Source organism: Mya arenaria, chromosome 8, assembly GCF_026914265.1.
Source record: "Mya arenaria isolate MELC-2E11 chromosome 8, ASM2691426v1".
In the NCBI taxonomy this organism is placed as follows: Eukaryota; Metazoa; Mollusca; class Bivalvia; order Myida; family Myidae; genus Mya; species Mya arenaria.
In genome coordinates this window covers 43591107-43611642 of record NC_069129.1, presented here as the reverse complement: position 1 = coordinate 43611642, position 20536 = coordinate 43591107, and the positions used below count along the sequence as shown (strand labels likewise).

Here is a 20536-nt window from a genome sequence, read left to right as displayed (position 1 = left end):
AAAAACCCTTAAATGGATAATGATCATTGTCATTCACAGGGCGTGTGTTGCATAGGTAAACACATAATTTATCAGGGGAAACAAACCTCTTCAGTGAGATGGTTCTTGTGAGCCTCTGTGTCTGGGAGTGCAATATACATATAGTGCTGAAACGAAACTTCCTTTGATTCATCATTGAGATCAGCACGAAGATTCTTGCTCTGTTTTCTTCTGGCCCATTCAGAGTTGTGTTCAGTCTTAAAAAAAACAACAGAATAGCAGGTAAATTCATTCTTAATTTTGTGCAAATGAACACAGCATTATATACGGAAAGGAATTTGTCATACCTTACATAAAATTGATATTGTTGTGTACAATGCATTGAATCTTAGTACTAACTGATATATCACATAGTTAGCGACACATATATCTTGTGCAGTTTTGGGTTAATATATTTTAAATTCGCAAGATTGTCTACCACATAAGTACCAGTAAATTTAAACTTTTCCCCATTTCTCTTGAAATTTGTGTATTATGGATTTGAAGAGAGGAATATAATGTTATCTCACCTTATAAGATGGGAAACGCAAAATGGACCTCACATGAATAGCAGCTGGACAATTCATTTTTGTTGTTGTCTGGATTAATTTCCGCCCTTGTGCACTATACGCATGGTCAGCCTGTTTCAATCAAGATATAATGATCAATTTTACACTATTTGTTTCCTATATTCAAAATAAATAAATGTCCCTAAGTTTTTAGAACATTACATGGACTATTTGGTATACCTGTAGAATGCATGGCGACCAATAAGGAGATCCTGTCCCTCCAAAGGATATCTCTTCCTATAGCTCTTACCAAATCAGAAGGCCATGTAATGGTTTTTATTTAAGAAAAAGGGATAAAAAAAATTGCAAGTGCTTAATGCAAAATATTTATGAGAACCAACAGGTTTTATTCTCATCCTTTTGGCTGGTAAACTGCGCAAATTTAACAAGCCCAAAAGTGAATGTAATTTCAGTTACATTGGAATAAAATATTCAAATGTTCCAAGTAAAAGAAATCGAAAATAATTATTTCAGATTTCATTTAATAACATTTCAAGTTTGAAACATAATGTTCATGTTTCCAAATAAAGATACTGCTAGATTAGTTAAAATACCTTCAGATACTAAAATTGGCAGAGACTTTGAATCAGTATATAAAGCTGTTAGCTAATATAGAAAACTTTTTGAACTAACCTTTCCTAAATTCCTTGTTTGGGCTGCCTTTATTTTCTCTGCTCGGTGCCTGTCCGGACCATGGCAGCATTCCCGCACCTCCCTACCTAGGATCATGAATGGTACCCCATCAAATGACAGTGGCAGCCTTTCACTGGAGTGTTCTTCCCAAAAAAATTGTTTTTTCCTGAGCTTCGACAGATCTGGAAAAACACAAACATATTGGGCCTATAACAAGCCACTAACAAATTTTAATAACAACATTCATTTGCATTTAGTAGCCAACCAGTAGAAATTGGTTGGTTAGCACAAACTATAAAAAAACACTTGAAGGTAATAATTAACATTATGATCAAAATGACACTGTAATTTTATAAAATACCTGGTAAGTCTATTTTTTTCCCTTCGACCTTGACAAAGGAAGACATTGTTGCTATTTCATAATCAAAAATCAATTTGTTAGCATCTTCAGCAGCTGTGCTTCCATGAAAACATTTTATAATGGTAAATCTACCCTGCCCAACTGACGGCATTTTAATGTTGTGCATGATGTGAGTGAACACAAACTTCACTCAAGACTGTCACATGTCATTTCTCCAAGACACACACTTCTTGGAGAAATGCATTTGGATACATGTTTGTTCTATTTGTAGCACATTGGATCATTTAAGAGCAAATGTTTCACTCCTGACCTAATTTGGTTTATCCAAAAACATACAATGCCAAAAATAGAATTTAAATATATGATGATTGAATTATTACTTGTTTATTACTTGTTTAAGTCATTAATACATATAACTGTATAATAGCAAGAGTAAGTCCTTTTTCCTATAGAAGTGCTCAAACATGAACCTTACACTTTCAACCATTAACTCCCAGCTTCTTACATGAACTGACCAATCACTCACATAACAAACATACAAGTTCCCATTTTTAATAAGCCACACCCATGCAACACAGTCATCCTTTCAGAATACTTCCACCAAATCCATATGTCAATCATACCCTTGGAACTACTTCCAGATGGGCCCTTGCTGACAGAAATTGGTTATCTCAAGTACATGCATAATAAACGGTAACAATAATAAACACTAAGCTGTGAAGTGAGTCTTCAAAAGCTGCCAGAATCAAGAAACCTGGCAAAAACTGCAGGACTGTAATTATGGTATTTCATAACTATGTGACACAGACATTACACATACGGTACCATGGATAAATTTTTTGGTGGTTTTAAATTGCAGCTTTGAATGGCAATACTGTAAACACATTATTCAACCTAAGACACATTCAACCAGTTGACTTTCTTGAAATTGGACAATGAATGATTTATGGTCAATTGCCTTTATATACAGTTATAAAATGTTCTTATGATCTAAGTGTGGTGCTTGTCATTACCATTTAAACAATATCTAAGAACAACACCTTCACAAGCATATATGTCATGACAATCCTTTAAAGACATTCCCATTTTGTTTAAGAAATAAAAATATATACATTTATCATCATTTTTTATTGTTACAAAAACATACTGTTTTCTGAAATATGCTAACCAAATAAGTAAGTACAGTTTTTCCCAATTTGTCCAGGTGATCAGTCAGTTAAGCTTCAACATAGATTATTATCATATTAGTCCAATGGCTTACCTCCCGAAATCACAATGTTTGTGCACTTTTGGAAACAAGCATGAAATTTTGCACACATATACATATGACCATTACAGACTTTTTCTGCTGTAGAACCACTTCGACAGCACCACCTGGTGCCAGGTGGCGCCACCTAGCGCCACCTGGCGGCAGAGGTGGGAGTTTTTTGCTTATATATTTACATAAGTGACCATAACTTTTGATCTAGGTAACATTTTTACATTCTGTTTGCAGCATATATGTCTTGTTACATAATAGCATAACATGGAAACACTTCTGCAGCGCCCCCTGGTGTCATGTGGCACCACATAGCGCCACCTGGTGGCAGATGTGGGATTTTTCGCTTATATACTAACATAAATGCACAAACATTGGGACCTAAGCCACTGGACTATCTGTGCCACTTCCTAATTGAGTTCTTATTTATCTTATAATTGATGTTGTAGGTTTGTGTCTACTATGAAGCTCGCATGAACACAAGGCGTTGGATAGAGATGAGCCAGTGAAGAAATCTATCACGGCTATATTGGACAATTTAGCGGGAACACGTGTAGTACTTTCATTAGCCATGGCTGAGGTGGACAGCAGAGACGATACAAACGTGTCTATTAAATGGCATCTATGCATATTACAAGGGTAAGTCTCTGATAAGTATCTGCTTCTCAGGATTGCGAATGTTATGTCAAGAACTGAACAAACAGTTTTCTGTGAAAGTCCCTTGACCACTTGAGGTATTTTTTAGTTCAGTTTAATCTTAATTACATTATCAATTATCATCAAGCACTGAATGTTTAATTAATGTAACATCAATTAAGAACTACTTGGATTCATGTACAAACACATTTTCACTAGGGAAAAATTCCAGAAGGGAATCACTTCAGTTTTACCCATGTATGACAATTTTATTAATTTCTTAGTTTTTTGCCAGAACATTTCTTTTTATCATATTTTTTTTTTAATCTTAAAAAATCTTCATGTCCAAAATTCATTTATTTCCTTACTTGTATGGATATCTGTGTGGTGGTTTCACCATTCTTCTTGATCTTGAAACGGGTAAGGTTTTGTTGCCTCATCGGTATCCCGTAAATAGTCTGTACCTGTTCACTGCTCGGCATGTCTAACAGATGACTCACAGTTTTTGCTATTCCTCAGAAGTGAAACTGGATTATTAAATACAAAACAATTTAGAATTAACCACGACAAAAAGGCAAAAAGGACTAACATTCATTTGAAATTCATATTATGCTTGAAACTATATAATATGTCCTGAAAAGTACAATTCTACTTTGTTAATAATATGTCGACCTAGTAGACATATTATAGGGACATACTAGATAAGAGATGAATACTTAGTGACCTCCGGATACTGGTTGTCGCCCTGGTAGACTCATTATAGGGACAAACTAGGTCAGAGATGAATACTTAGTGACCTCCGGATACTGGTTGTCGCCCTCGTAGACTCATTATAGGGACAAACTAGGTCAGAGATGAATACTTAGTGACCTCCGGATACTGGTTGTCGACCTAGGTGACATATTATAGGGACATACTAGGTAAGAGATGAATACATAGTGACCTCTGGATACTGGTTGCCGCCCTTGTAGACACATAACAGGGACAAACTAGGACAAAGCTGAATACATAGTGACCACCGGATACTGGTTGTCGCCCTAGTAGACACATTATAGGGACATACTAGTTAAGAGATGAATACTTAGTGACCTCCGGATACTGGTTGTCGCCCTAGTAGACACATTATAGGGACATACTAGGTCAGAGATGAATACATAGTGACCTCCGGATACTAGTTGTCACCCTGGTAGACATATACTAGGTCAGAGATGAATACATAGTGACCTCCGGATACTGGTTGTCGCCCTAGTAGACACATTATAGGGACATACTAGGTCAGAGATGAATACATAGTGACCTCCGGATACTAGTTGTCACCCTGGTAGACATATACTAGGTCAGAGATGAATACATAGTGACCTCCGGATACTGGTTGTCGCCCTAGTAGACACATTATAGGGACATACTAGGTCAGAGATGAATACATAGTGACCTCCGGATACTAGTTGTCACCCTGGTAGACATATACTAGGTCAGAGATGAATACATAGTGACCTCCGGATACTGGTTGTCGCCCTAGTAGACACATTATAGGGACATACTAGGTCAGAGATGAATACATAGTGACCTCCGGATACTAGTTGTCACCCTGGTAGACATATACTTGGTCAGCGATGAATACATAGTGACCTCCGGATACTGGTTGTCGCCCTAGTAGACATATTATAGGGACATACTAGGTCAGAGATGAATACATAGTGACCTCCGGATACTGGTTGTCACCCTGGTAGACATATACTAGACCACCTGTCAGAGATGAATACATATAGTGACCTCCGAATACTGGTTGTCGCCCTAGTAGACACATCATAGGGACATACTAGGTCAGAGCCAGATACAAAGTGACCTCCGGATACTGGTTGTCGCCCTAGGTGACATACTATAGGGACATACTAGGTCAGAGATGAATACTTAGTGACCTCCGGATACTGGTTGTCGCCCTAGTAGACACATTATAGGGACATACTAGGTCAGAGATGAATATATAGTGATCTCCGGATACTGGTTGTCACCCTGGTAGACATATACTAGGTCAGAGATGAATACATAGTGACCTCCGGATACTGGTTGTCGCCCTAGTAGACATATTATAGGGACATACTAGGTCAGAGATGAATACATAGTGACCTCCGGATACTGGTTGTCACCCTGGTAGACATATACTAGGTCAGAGATGAATACATAGTGACCTCCGGATACTGGTTGTCGCCCTAGTAGACATATTATAGGGACATACTAGGTCAGATATAAATACATAGTGACCTCCGGATACTGGTTGTCGCCCTAGTAGACATATTATAGGGACATAATAGGTCAGAGATGAATACATAGTGACCTCCGGATACTGGTTATCGCCCTAGTAGACACATACTAGGTCAGAGCTGGATACATAGTGACCTCTGGATACTGGTTGTCGACCTAGTAGACATATTATAGGGACATACTAGTTAAGAGATGAATACATAGTGACCTCCGGATACTGGTTGTCGCCCTAGTAGACACATTATAGGGACATACTAGGTCAGAGATGAATACTTAGTGACCTCCGGATACTGGTTGTCGCCCTAGTAGACACATAATAGGGACAAACTAGTTCAAAGCTGGATACATAGTGACCTCCGGATACTGGTTGTCGCCCTTGTAGACACATTATTAGGGACAAAGTAGGTCAGAGCCAGATACAAAGTGACCTCCGGATACTAGTTGTCGCCCTAGGTGACATATTATAGGGACATACTAGGTCAGAGATGAATACTTAGTGACCTCCGGATACTGGTTGTCGCCCTAGTAGACACATAATAGGGACATACTAGGTCAGAGCCAGATACATAGTGACCTCCGGATACTGGTTGTCGCCGTAGTAGACACATTATAGGGACATACTAGGTCAGAGCCAGATACATAGTGACCTCCGGATACTGGTTGTCGCCCTAGTAGACACATAATAGGGACATACTAGGTCAGAGATGAATACATAGTGACCTCCGGATACTGGTTGTCGCCCTAGTAGACACATAATATGGACAAACTAGGTCAAAGCTGGATACATAGTGACCTCCGGATACTGGTTGTCACCCTAGTAGACACATTATTAGGGACAAACTAGGTCAGAGCCAGATACATAGTGACCTCCGGATACTGGTTGTCGCCCTAGGTGACATATTATAGGGACATACTAGGTCAGAGATGAATACTTAGTGACCTCCGGATACTGGTTGTTGCCCTAGTAGACACATAATAGGGACATACTAGGTCAGAGATGAATACATAGTGACCTCCGGATACTGGTTGTCGCCCTAGTAGACACATAATAGGGACATACTAGGTCAGAGAGGAATACATAGTGACCTCCGGATACTGGTTGTCGCCCTAGTAGACATTATTACAGAGACACACTAGCTCAGAGATTGATACATAGTGACCTCCGGATACTGGTTGTCGCCCTAGTAGACACAATATAGGGACATACTAGTTAAGAGATGAATACATAGTGACCTCCGGATACTGGTTGTCGCCCTAGTAGACACATCATAGGGACATACTAGGTCAGAGCCAGATACAAAGTGACCTCCGGATACTGGTTGTCGCCCTAGGTGACATACTATAGGGACATACTTGGTCAGAGATGAATACTTAGTGACCTCCGGATACTGGTTGTCGCCCTAGTAGACACATAATAGGGACAAACTAGGTCAAAGCTGGATACATAGTGACCTCCGGATACTGGTTGTCGCCCTAGTAGACACATAATAGGGACATACTAGGTCAGAGCTGGATACATAGTGACCTCCGGATACTGGTTGTCGCACAAGGAAACACATAATAGGGACATACTAGGTCAGAGCTGGATACATAGTGACCTCCGGATACTGGTTGTCACCCTAGGTGACATACTATAGGGACATACTAGGTCAGAGATGAATACTTAGTGACCTCCGGATACTGGTTGTCGCCCTAGTAGACACAGAATAGGGACAAACTAGGTCAAAGCTGGATACATAGTGACCTCCGAATACTGGTTGTCGCCCTAGTAGACACATAATAGGGACAAACTAGTTCAAAGCTGGATACATAGTGACCTCCGGATACTGGTTGTCGCCCTAGTAGACACATTATAGGGACATACTAGGTCAGAGCCAGATACATAGTGACCTCCGGATACTGGTTGTCGCCCTAGGTGACATATTATAGGGACATACTAGGTCAGAGATGAATACATAGTGACCTCCGGGTACTGGTTGTCGCCCTAGTAGACACATAATAGGGACAAACTAGTTCAAAGCTGGATACATAGTGACCTCCGGATACTGGTTGTCGCCCTAGTAGACACATTATTAGGGACAAACTAGGTCAGAGCCAGATACAAAGTGACCTCCGGATACTGGTTGTCGCCCTAGGTGACATATTATAGGGACATACTAGGTCAGAGATGAATACATAGTGACCTCCGGATACTGGTTGTCGCCCTAGTAGACACATAATAGGGACAAACTAGTTCAAAGCTGGATACATAGTGACCTCCGGATACTGGTTGTCGCCCTAGTAGACACATTATTAGGGACAAACTAGGTCAGAGCCAGATACAAACTGACCTCCGGATACTGGTTGTCGCCCTAGGTGACATACTATAGGGACATACTAGGTCAGAGATGAATACTTAGTGACCTCCGGATACTGGTTGTCGCCCTAGTAGACACATAATAGGGACATACTAGGTCTGAGCCAGATACATAGTGACCTCCGGATACTGGTTGTCGCCCTAGTAAACACATAATAGGGACATACTAGGTCAGAGATGAATACATAGTGACCTCCGGATACTGGTTGTCGCCCTAGTAGACACATAATAGGGATAAATTAGGTCAAAGCTGGATACAGAGTGAACTCAGGATACTGGTTGTCGCCCTAGTAGACACATTATTAGGGACAAACTAGGTCAGAGCCAGATACATAGTGACCTCCGGATACTGGTTGTCGCCCTAGGTGACATATTATAGGGACATACTAGGTCAGAGATGAATACTTAGTGACCTCCGGATACTGGTTGTTGCCCTAGTAGACACATAATAGGGACATACTAGGTCAGAGATGAATACATAGTGACCTCCGGATACTGGTTGTCGCCCTAGTAGACACATTATTAGGGACAAACTAGGTCAGAGCCAGATAAATAGTGACCTCCGGATACTGGTTGTCGCCCTAGGTGACATATTATAGGGACATACTAGGTCAGAGCTGGATACATAGTGACCTCCGGATACTGGTTGTCGCCCTAGTAGACACATAATAGGGACATACTAGGTCAGAGATGAATACATAGTGACCTCCGGATACTGGTTGTCGCCCTAGTAGACACATTATTAGGGACAAACTAGGTCAGAGCCAGATAAATGGTGACCTCCGGATACTGGTTGTCGCCCTAGGTGACATATTATAGGGACATACTAGGTCAGAGATGAATACATAGTGACCTCCGGATACTGGTTGTCGCCCTAGTAGACACATAATAGGGACATACTAGGTCAGAGATGAATACATAGTGACCTCCGGATACTGGTTGTCGCCCTAGTAGACACAATATAGGGACATACTAGATAAGAGATGAATACATAGTGACCTCCGGATACTGGTTGTCGCCCTAGTAGACACATAATAGGGACATACTAGGTCAGAGATGAATACATAGTGACCTCCGGATACTGGTTGTCGCCCTAGTAGACAAATTACAGAGACACACTAGCTCAGAGATGAATACATAGTGACCTCCGGATACTGGTTGTCGCCCTAGTAGACACAATATAGGGACATACTAGTTAAGAGATGAATACATAGTGACCTCCGGATACTGGTTGTCGCCCTAGTAGACACATCATAGGGACATACTAGGTCAGAGCCAGATACATAGTGACCTCCGGATACTGGTTGTCGCCCTAGGTGACATACTATAGGGACATACTAGGTCAGAGATGAATACTTAGTGACCTCCGGATACTGGTTGTCGCCCAAGTAGACACATAATAGGGACAAACTAGAAATGTGTCCATAGGACACGGATGCCCCCACTTCGATTTTTTGTCACAGAAAATAAGCCATAATGATTATTCAGGATAATCTGCACATATAGGATAAGTTGAGTTGAGTTGGGTTTTACGGCATCGCAAGACTGTATAGGTTATATGGCGCCATTCAGGCAGGAAAAAACTTGTTGGATCCACATTGGACACATACTTTTCAAGAATTAGATTGGAAACATATATTTTTGAAGTATTTTTGGCAAAAAAGGGCCGTAACTCCTAAATGACTAAAGCGATTTCCATGACTATCGAACTTGATCAAGATATTATGGTCACAAACATGTGTTTAAAGTTTGGTGAGGATTGGACAAACAGTTTTCAAGAATTAGATTGGAAACATATATTTTTGAAGTATTTTTGGCAAAAAAGGGCCGTAACTCCTAAATGACTAAAGCGATTTCCATGACTATCGAACTTGATCAAGATATTATGGTCACAAACATGTGTTTAAAGTTTGGTGAGGATTGGACAAACGGTTTTCAAGAATTAGATCGGAAACAATCTTCGGGACGTACGTACGTACAGACAGACAGACAGACGTACGTACGGACAAGGGCAACCCTATATGCCGCCACTTTGTGGGGGCATAACTAGGTCAAAGCTGGATACATAGTGACCTCCGTATACTGGTGGTCTCCCTAGTAGACACATAATAGGGACATACTAGGTCAAAGCTGGATACATAGTGACCTCCGGATACTGGTTGTCGCCCTATGTGACATATTATAGGGACAAACTAGGTCAGAGATGAATACTTAGTGATCTCCGGATACTGGTTGTCGCCCTAGTAGACACATCATAGGGACATACTAGGTCAGAGCCAGATACATAGTGACCTCCGGATACTGGTTGTCACCCTAGGTGACATACTATAGGGACATACTAGGTCAATGATGAATACTTAGTGACCTCCGGATACTGGTTGTCGCCCTAGTAGACACATAATAGGGACAAACTAGGTCAAAGCTGGATACATAGTGACCTCCGGATACTGGTTGTCGCCCTAGGTGACATATTATAGGGACATACTAGTTAAGAGATGAATACATAGTGACCTCCGGATACTGGTTGTCGCCCTAGTAGACACATCATAGGGACATACTAGGTCAGAGCCAGATACATAGTGACCTCCGGATACTGGTTGTCACCCTAGGTGACATACTATAGGGACATACTAGGTCAGAGATGAATACTTAGTGACCTCCGGATGCTGGTTGTCGCCCTAGTAGACACATAATAGGGACAAACTAGGTCAAAGCTGGATACATAGTGATCTCCGAATACTGGTTGTCGCCCTAGTAGATACATAATAGGGACAAACTAGTTCAAAGCTGGATACATAGTGACCTCCGGATACTGGTTGTCGCCCTAGTAGACACATTATAGGGACATACTAGGTCAGAGCCAGATACATAGTGACCTCCGGATACTGGTTGTCGCCCTAGGTGACATATTATAGGGCCATATTAGGTCAGAGATGAATACATAGTGACCTCCGGCTACCAGACACATAACAGGGACATACATTTACAAGGCTTTATAGAATCAAGAATTTGTGCAAGCCTGGAAGTTATTTTACAAGTGCAGGGCTTGATGGCTTATGTTAATAAACAAGTGCAGGGCTTGCTGGCTTTGGTTTATTTTGACCATTTGTTGTTGTAGCGAACGCATAATAGGACGATCTAGACCTGAGCTCAACATATAGTGACCTCCTACAATATTGCTATACACTAATACAGACATAATAAGTTAATATTAGTTTGCCATGAATTGTCAAAACGATGAATTTAGATGATAATTAATATTAATAATAAGTATTAAATAAAGCGCTCGACGACATGCTTTATAAATACTGTTTACATAATACCTCGAATTTATATTACAATGTAATTAAATACCTGGTTATTCAAATCTACTATCTTTGACATTGACAAAGGAAGACGTTTTCGATTATTTCTAATCGAAATTTAGTTCGTTGGCATATTTAATCGGCAGACCATAGTCCATACGCCATAAAAACATTATTCTCATTAGTCTCATCGATTTGGTAGCCATTTTGATTTTGTGACGTTTGCAGTACGTCACACAAACAACTGCCCTTGACTCCGCCTCCTCCAGATACTGGATGTCGTTTAGCATTAACCAACAACAAACCGAAAACAATCAAAAATCAGTGTTTAGGTAAGCGCATTTGGCAAAATTCATGCAATTTAATTGTGCCAATAATGTTAAAACCTAGTCAGGAAGAGAAATATGTTCAGTATCAATAACACTATCATAAAACACTGTGAACATTTCGGAATAGGACCCCAATTCGGACAGTTGAGAGTTTTCGTAAATAACTAGAGACAGTGTGGATTTAAGTAAACGACAGTGTGTATTTTGGCAGATGCTTGTTTACATAATTAGGTCAAAGATTTCTGTGTACCACACATGTGATGAGGGTAAATACAGGAGTTGGAAATTCAAGACATTGTTCTGTTTGTGCCCGAGTTTCTGTGTACCACACATGTGATGAGGGTAGAAAATACAGGAGTTGGAAATTCAAGACATTGTTCTGTTTGTGCCCGAGTACAAAGAATTTGGAAGAACGGTATCACATATTTTTGTAATTATATTTGTTATTTATGCACCAGTCAATTGAAACAACGCCCCCCAGGTCCGGGGGTATACCGGGGATAGCCGGGGAAAAGGGCCGTGTTTTTACTTCCAGGTGCCCCCGCAGGGCCAGGTGACCGCGGTGGTTTTATCATAGCGCCAAATTTAGTGGAGATTGGGCCTTATATAGAGTCTCTGGGGTGCGGGGGCATTTGGCCGGGGTTTAACCATCAGTTCGTCCCCGCAGGGCGGGGATTTTACCCGGGGTTTGCTGGACCGAAAGTCAAAGTCCCGGCTATTCCCCGGACCTGGGGGGGGGCGCGTGGTTACAATTGACTGGTGCATAATATTACCAAATTAAGCCATTGATGCAAATAATCTGTTCAGTAGAGCATAGCCATACATGATACACTGACAGGTTATGCACCAGTCAATTGTAACCACGGCCCCCCAGGTCCAGGGGTATACCAGGGATAACTGGGGAAATGGGCCTTGTTTTTACCTTTCGGGTGGCCCAACAGTGCCGGGTGAATGCAGTAGATTTGTCTTCGCTTTAAATATAACCGGAAATGGGCCTTACCTAGGGTCCCTGGGGTTCTGGGGCATTTGTCGTGGAATTAACCATCTGTTCGTACCCGCAGGGCAGGGATTTTAGCCTTGGTTAACTGGACCGAAAGTCAAAGTCCCCGCTATTCCCCGGACCTGGGGGGGGCGTGGTTACAATTGACTGGTGCATAATATTATTTTATTTTATAATAATTTTTATTATTCAGTCAGTAACAAGAATAACAACAAGCAGTTGAATATTCTATGTTTTGCAAGAAATTTTCTTTCAAAAAACTGAGAAAACTAAATTGTTACATGGTATGAAGTAAACCGTAACATGTCTTATAAACCTCTTTTAAACCATTAACATGAGAAGTTGAGAACCAATCCTTTAGTAGTTAAATTACAAAGAAAATTTGAAATAAGGTCTGTAGTGACTTACTGCCTTGTTTAGAATCTGACTAAATAAATTAGCATATAGTAACACCTCTACATTTCAACATTAACTAGAATTAACCAGAAAAAGAAAATAAGTCAGTAGCGACTACATCCCTTGTTTCCATAATCGATTGTTCTAATTTCACTATCGATTGTTGCCGACGTAGGTCTTTCTGATCAATTGTCGATTATAATCAATCATCGACACAACACTAATCTCTATACTGGTGATCATAGCTGAGGGGGCACGTTCTAAAGCACTGTAGATGACATATGACCATTTTTACTGATGTTCATAGTTGACATACACATTTTAAGGTGCTGCTGTTAGACAACTGACCGTCTATTTCTATACTGGTGACCATTGCTAGGGGATATGTTTTAAAGTGACCTGCTCATGATTTGTCAAATGCACTTTTTTTAAATTAATTCCGAAATAAAGAGTGGCAAATCATAAGGAGTGTTAAAACAAAATTACCAAAAGCTGGAACCTTCATAAAATGTTGATATTTGCTCCAATATCATTTTGATGAACACAATTTTAAATGCATTAGTCATGTTATCACATGATATTATGAATGTTTCCTTAACAGGTCAACATATCCACCATTTTTATTAAAGTCCTGGTGGTTTTGTGGACTAGCAGGCTGTTTTCTACTGTTTTCTTGGTTTTACCAGCGTGGTTTCGAACCCCACTAAAACCGAAATACTGTTTTAAGCACTGTATTTTTTTCTGCAATTTTTATATCATAAAATAATGATAAAGTAAGTGTTTTCAGATGCAATACCAGGAAAACTAATTTTTGGTCCAAAAACATAAGCGATTCACTTTAATTAAAGGACTACATCTAGAAAACTTGGTATATATATATGCCTTCATATGAATAGTTATGGTGATGACACCTGATGTGAAGTTCTAAATCTTAAACAATGCAGTTTATCAACTGAATACCTGGAATCATTGACCTAAGATTGGATTTTGGATTCAAAAGTTATGTTAAGTTTGATTCAGTTGAAAAAACTATGAAATTAAAATAATGTTGCTTGATTTTGAAGTCTACAGATAATACACAGGATTTATTGAAGAAATATGGTTAGAATCAGTAAAGACTTGAAAGAAAGTCTTAATTAACTGGTTGTGTAAAGAAACAGATAACTTTTAATTTAGTGAAAAAACATAAAAATGGGATTACATGTAGAGAAAACGTCAGAAAACCATTGGATTAAGAAAGAGATCTACAAGAATAGGTTGGATTATGTGAAGAAAACTACTAGATCAACAATTGGATTAACCTGAGATATTACAAGAACATCAAATTAAGAAGATGATCTACAAAAATAGATTGGATTATATGAAGAAACTACTAGATCAACAAAATTGGATTCACCTGAGGAATTACAAGAAACTATATGATGAAAGTCTTTTTACAGTGCTTTAAAAAAAATGTTCAACGGAAATGGGCCAAAATTAAAGAGAATATTGAAATTATATGAAGAAACTACTTGATAAACAGAATTGGATTCACCTTAAAGGAATTACAAGAAACTATATGATGAAGGTCTTTTTTTTCTGTGCTTTGAAAAAAGTTCATCTGAAATGGGCCAAAGTTGAAGAGAAGATTGAAATAATGTGGATTTTTGATGACATGATTGAGTCTGTGACAAAAAACACTTCCATTGTAGGTAGTTTTCTATGCTTGGTGAAATTAAGAAATAGTTTTTCATACAAGTATGGTTACTTATCTGCATGGAAATATCAACATAAAGTGGAACTAATGTGAATTGTGTCACCAATTAATTCTTCTGAAAGTACACAGTAACTATTATACACTTCTGTTTGCAAATCACGTTAGATCTAGGATCTGAAGCATTGACTGATCTTGGCGTCTGTTCAGGCTTAAACCACCAAGTGAATTTCCTTTAAAGTCAGCTATGGCTTATCATTCAACTTCATACATCGAAAAAACACTAACTTTTGCTATTACACCATCAGTAATTTGACCTGTTGTTTAACTAATCACAGAACTTTCCCTTGAAAAAGCGGGCTCCTTACCACACAAACCATCCATGTACAGTTTGCATTGATCTCCCCTCGACCAGCCTATTGGATCGTAGTCTTAAAGTATGCTTGCACAACTGCATCGTTACAAAAGGATATCTTTGAAGAGGTGATAATGACTACCTGGGGTATCTTTGAGAGGTGACCATGACTACCTGGGGTATCTTTGAAAGGTGATCATGACTACCTGCGGTATCTATGAAGAGGTGACCATGACTACCTGGGGTATCTATGAAGAGGTGACCATGACTACCTGGGGTATCTTTGAGAGGTGAACATGACTACCTGGGGTATCTATGAAGAGGTGACCATGATTACCTGGGATATCTATGAAGAGGTGACCATGATTACCTGGGGTATCTATGAAGAGGTGACCATGACTACATGGGGTATCTATGAAGAGGTGACCATGACTACCTGGGGTATCTTTGAAGAGGTGATCATGACTACCTGGGATATCTATGAAGAGGTGATAATGACTACCTGGGGTATCTATAAAGAGTTGATCATGACTACCTGGGATATCTATGGTGAGTTGATCATGACTACCTGGGGTATCTATTAAGAGTTGATCATGACTTCCTGGGGTATCTATGAAGAGTTGATCATGACTATCTGGGGTTTCTATGAAAATGTAATCATGACTACCTGGGGTATCTATAAAGAGATGATTGTGACTACCTGAGGTATCTTTGAAGAGTTGATCATGACTACCTGAGATATCTTTGAAGATTATAGGGTGTACATGTAGTGTGATGGTCCTGAACAACTGTGTAACAGGTATTGGAGTTTTAAGTGAAAATGCCAACTTGCCCCAAACCTTGAACTGGACACCAACAGCCTCCTTATTCTTCAAATGGTCAAGCTTGTTAACATGGTTAAAATTTTACATGTTCACTAAAAAACACGTTTTTTGGGGGAAATTAAGAAAACAAATACCGGTACACACTACAGCAAAAAAGTGTAGGTCCAGCAGAAAAAATAGTGATCAGTCAGGTTTGTGGAAACAAACAAAAAAACATTTCGCCTTAGCTGTACACTGGGCTTTTTTAAAAGTCAGTCAAATATGACTGCATTTTAACCTTTTATTGTTCATTTAACTAATTAAGACAATTATCTGTCAGTATGTGCAAAGATCTTACATAAATTTATTAAAATAATTTGGTTAAAAAGCAATGACTGTAATATTGACTTTTGACCATAAAGAATGTTTTACTATTAATTTATACCAGTGATTTCCTGATATTAAATACTAGTACAAGCAGGAATTGATATAAGAGGGGATGACTAAGGGCGCAACCTTTTGACACATGCCTCTCCCTCAGAGATGAAAATTATACAGTTTTAAATGTTTGCAGTGAGGCTCAGGGTGATTTTAAACAATTCATGTGCATGGTGCATATTTAGCCTATTTTATAACCTTTTTACAATATTGACATAATAAGCAAGTTGAATAAATTACACAGATTTAATAACATGTAAATGCAAAACTTTTTATATAATTATACAAAAACATTGACTCTGAAACATAACATATCATATAGTCTTTGTTTTAAGCTGCTCTCTCACAGCCGGATCAACTGATTTGACATCTTAATTGTCTTGGAATGAGGTATTTTTTGCTAGATGTCTAGAAAACAGTGATATATATGACTGCTGTCAAAAGATCAGATAGTTTTTTCTTAAATTTCCAATAACATGGGTGAATGCAAAAAGGTTCCAAGTGACATTAAATAAAGAAGCAGATAGAACCTTTTTGCTTTCACCCACTTGAATTGATAATTGATGTTTTATGGCTACAAAAGTTACCTATAGACGCTTTAAGAAAATTAAAATTTTCAGCAGTTTTTCACACAATTGAGATCTGTTCTATTGTTTAATCTTAAATGAAGGATGCTTCTGAGACAAAACATGCAAAATAATGAAACAAGATAAGATCAACAATGACCCTAATTTGTGAAGGTCAAGTTTCTGACACAAAGCGTAATGGTATTTACAGTTACATCCACAAATAATGATTTGCAATGCTAATAAGCTCTTGCTGAATTTCAGCAGGACCCTGTTACATATGTGTTGGACTGATATATCAATCACTAAATATCAATGGTATAAGGTCAAATAAATTAAGAGTCATTGTGCAGAATAATTACTCTTTGCCATGACCATCACCTTTGACCAACAAACTTCAAAAACAATACTGGTCATGTTCTGGTCAAAGATAACCTACCATTAATCTTTCATGGTCTGAGGTCAACCTACAAAATGTATTTTACAAAAATAAAATGTGTCTGTTTGCAAACATATGCTAGTGTATATGCCCATTGTTTTTTTACAATAGTGGCAAAATACATATAAAATACATTTAAGGTCAATAAATCAATAACACAAAGCAGCCCAGTTTTTTTAAATAACAGATTCTCTGCAAGCCAAGCTAAGGTAATTCCATCCAAAGAGCATGCAAACTGTCAACAGCCTGTTGAAGAGATTTTCCTGAGGAACAATCCTGGGGATTCATTCACTTCATTCTGTCAGAGTAGAGATGTTTCAATCTGACAGCCTGCAATTTAAATGTACATGTACTCATTTGAAAACTGTTCATATTCGCAATGACTTTTTTGTAAAAAAAATCCATTAAGTGATGTTACATCAAATGTTACCCATATACAATTAAATCATTAAACAGTAATTTTACAGGTATGAAGCTATGGCGTTTACAGCATTTAAAATAAAACACATTTATGAAACAAATGATATAATTTACTTTGTCTGTATATAATTATTTATTAACTAATATGTTTTAAACAGGTTATTATTTTTAGTTTTAAATACAGAAATGTTGATGCTGAGGTCTTGGAAAGTTTATTCTTACACAAGGAAGAGGTGCAAAATGAATGTGGATCTCATTCTGTTGATGTTGTCATGGCTGCCACTGAGATCCTGGACTCAACGGCGTGGTCAAGTGTTGATCCAAGCAGCGATATATCTGCCATCGCTGTGGAAGGCTCTGGATAAAGGACGGCAAAGGTCCATGACCAGCTCCTAATAGCAAATTTAATTATAATTAATAGTATGAGATGCATTGTTTATTTAACATGTACATGGGTATATAATTTAACACTACATAATAATGCACCAGTTAATTGTAACCACGGGCCCCCAGGCCCGTGGGTATACCGGGGATAGCCGGGGAAATAGGCCTTGTTTTTACCTTTCAGGTGGCCCCGCAGTGCCGGGTGACTGCGGTGGTTTTGTCTTCCCGCCAAATATAGTGGGTAATGGGCCTTTCCTAGGGTCCCTTGGGTGCGGTGGCATTTGGCGGGGGTTTCACGAGCAGTTTGTCCCTGCAGGGTGAGGACTTTGCCGAGCTTGGCTGGACCGAAAGTCAAAGTCCCTGCTATTCCCCGGACCATGGGGGTGGGGGCGTGGTTGCAATTGACTGGTGCATAATCAACACACATACAGGGGTTTTCTTAAGCGGACGCCCGCTTGCCCGCGCCGGGTTAAAATCGCCGCGGGCAAGTGATTTTCCAAAGCAGGTAGCCCGCCGGGCAAGTGAGCTTTCGCAGTGAACGCTTTCCGGTAGTTTTATTTTATTTTTCTTTCGGTTAAAATATTTCCTAACAAGCATAAGTTAAACCAATTTTGATTGGTTATTGGAGTTTAAAAAGCCAATCAAATGAATCGTAACGTACAGCATTCGTCAGCCTTGGCAAGATGGCGGACGGAGACAAACGGGCCGAAACTGAACCCTTTTTTCTCAATTTTCTCTAAAAGTAAACAAAAACCTAAGCCGAAAACTACCGATGATGAAAGAAAAAGATAGTAGAAAGAGAATCTTTCAATCTTCCTGGTTAAACGAATTTAAATGGTTAGAATACGAAAATCATCGCATGAAATGTAAAGTTTGTACGAAATATGATGATGTTGGTTCTTTTGTTACGGGTTCAAACTTCTTTCGAAAACACTCTTTAAAGGCTCATGAAGAATCGCAAGGTCATTGTAAAAAAAAATAGAAAATGCAAAAAATCGACCAGAAGTGACAGTGAGGCTATGGCTGGATGATGCTCGTTTGAAAATAAAATGTAGCAGTTAAGATCTGTTAAATGTTATTCTTTGTGTTTATTAATAAATATCATTGCCTTTAATAAAGATTGACTAAAATGGTATACATATAAACATTTGCAAAGATCGGGCAACAAAATTTCACAGGGGGCAAGTAGTCCAAATAATTGTACGTTGGCGGATTTTTTTTTAGATTTTTGATATGGCAAATCCTTCACGTACAAATTGTTTAGTATCAAAAGTGGGTAGTTGTTCCGATCAGGATTCCGGGTTAAAGCATATAGAGTCTATAAAATATCATAAAAACAAGAAATATTACCAGATAATGTTATTTTATATTAGTTCCGTACACAAAAAAATAAATATCCAACTTATAATTATGAGTTTGACGGCTTTTTTTCATTTCATTCTGTCAAAACATAACGATATATACATGAAGGGCACCTGCAAGGCTTCAGGGCACAGTTTTAAATCGCTCGGAACATTTCGGCCATGGCCGAGTTGTTACGATTGTATAACGAGGTCTATCTCGAAGCTTTGTCGGAGGAGGCCGAGCTATTACGATTGTATCGAGTTGTTCCCCTTCACATAATTGTTGTCTGTGTCAGTCAACTTTCGTTTTATTGGAAAGGTAAACAACTTGTTTTAATGCATTAAATGCTTGTTTAGTGCAAAATAACATTTCACTTACAAGGTAAAATATGAAAATAACTCTTTATGATCAATTTCAACCATAAAATACTTCACTACAAACAATTTCAATATTTTTAAAACACCCCCGTTTTTTGCACATTCCCGTTTAGACGTTAGGGATTGGAAGAATCCCGTATAACACGTCTATTATTTTAGACTAAGGGGGCAAGTAGATGTTCAAATTGACTTGCCCCCGGGGCAAGTGAAAGTCAAATCATTAGGAAAACCCCTGCACATATCCAACTTTCAAGAACCAGTTGACCAAACAGCATATGAGATGACTAGGGTACGAACTGACTAAGTCTAAGGTAAGAGTAGTACTACTCATTAAACGTCACATATTGATTTCTATCATTTTTTTTTATTTTATATAATGTGTTCCGTATGCAAACAGAAAATGTCAATACGAAATAGGCATCGAAAAGGCTTTTAAAGCTTGTAAAATTACCTTTGCCGACAGGATATATCCCTGTCAGTCAGTAGTAGTGTATGTTCTGTAATTTCAATCGAACGATCTATTCGTTTGTTGATAATAACTCATTTGAAGACAAAACTTCCCGCATCATCATTTCCAACGAAAACAACACAAAT

The 20536-nt window shown here is 38.8% G+C and overlaps 2 long non-coding RNA genes across 2 annotated transcripts; both read right to left on the bottom strand.

Annotated features, from left to right (window-relative positions):
- Positions 1–202: 202 nt before the first annotated feature.
- Positions 203–11579, bottom strand: LOC128242636 (uncharacterized). Its single transcript, XR_008262652.1, has 5 exons — positions 11448–11579; positions 3844–4002; positions 1221–1402; positions 549–659; positions 203–236 (listed from the first exon to the last, which is right to left on the bottom strand). It is a non-coding gene; the product is annotated as an uncharacterized LOC128242636 (long non-coding RNA).
- Positions 11580–17472: 5893 nt separating this feature from the next.
- On the bottom strand, positions 17473–20531 carry LOC128245073 (uncharacterized). The gene is made up of 3 exons (XR_008263050.1): positions 20394–20531; positions 18060–18229; positions 17473–17747 (listed from the first exon to the last, which is right to left on the bottom strand). It is a non-coding gene; the product is annotated as an uncharacterized LOC128245073 (long non-coding RNA).
- Positions 20532–20536: the final 5 nt, after the last annotated feature.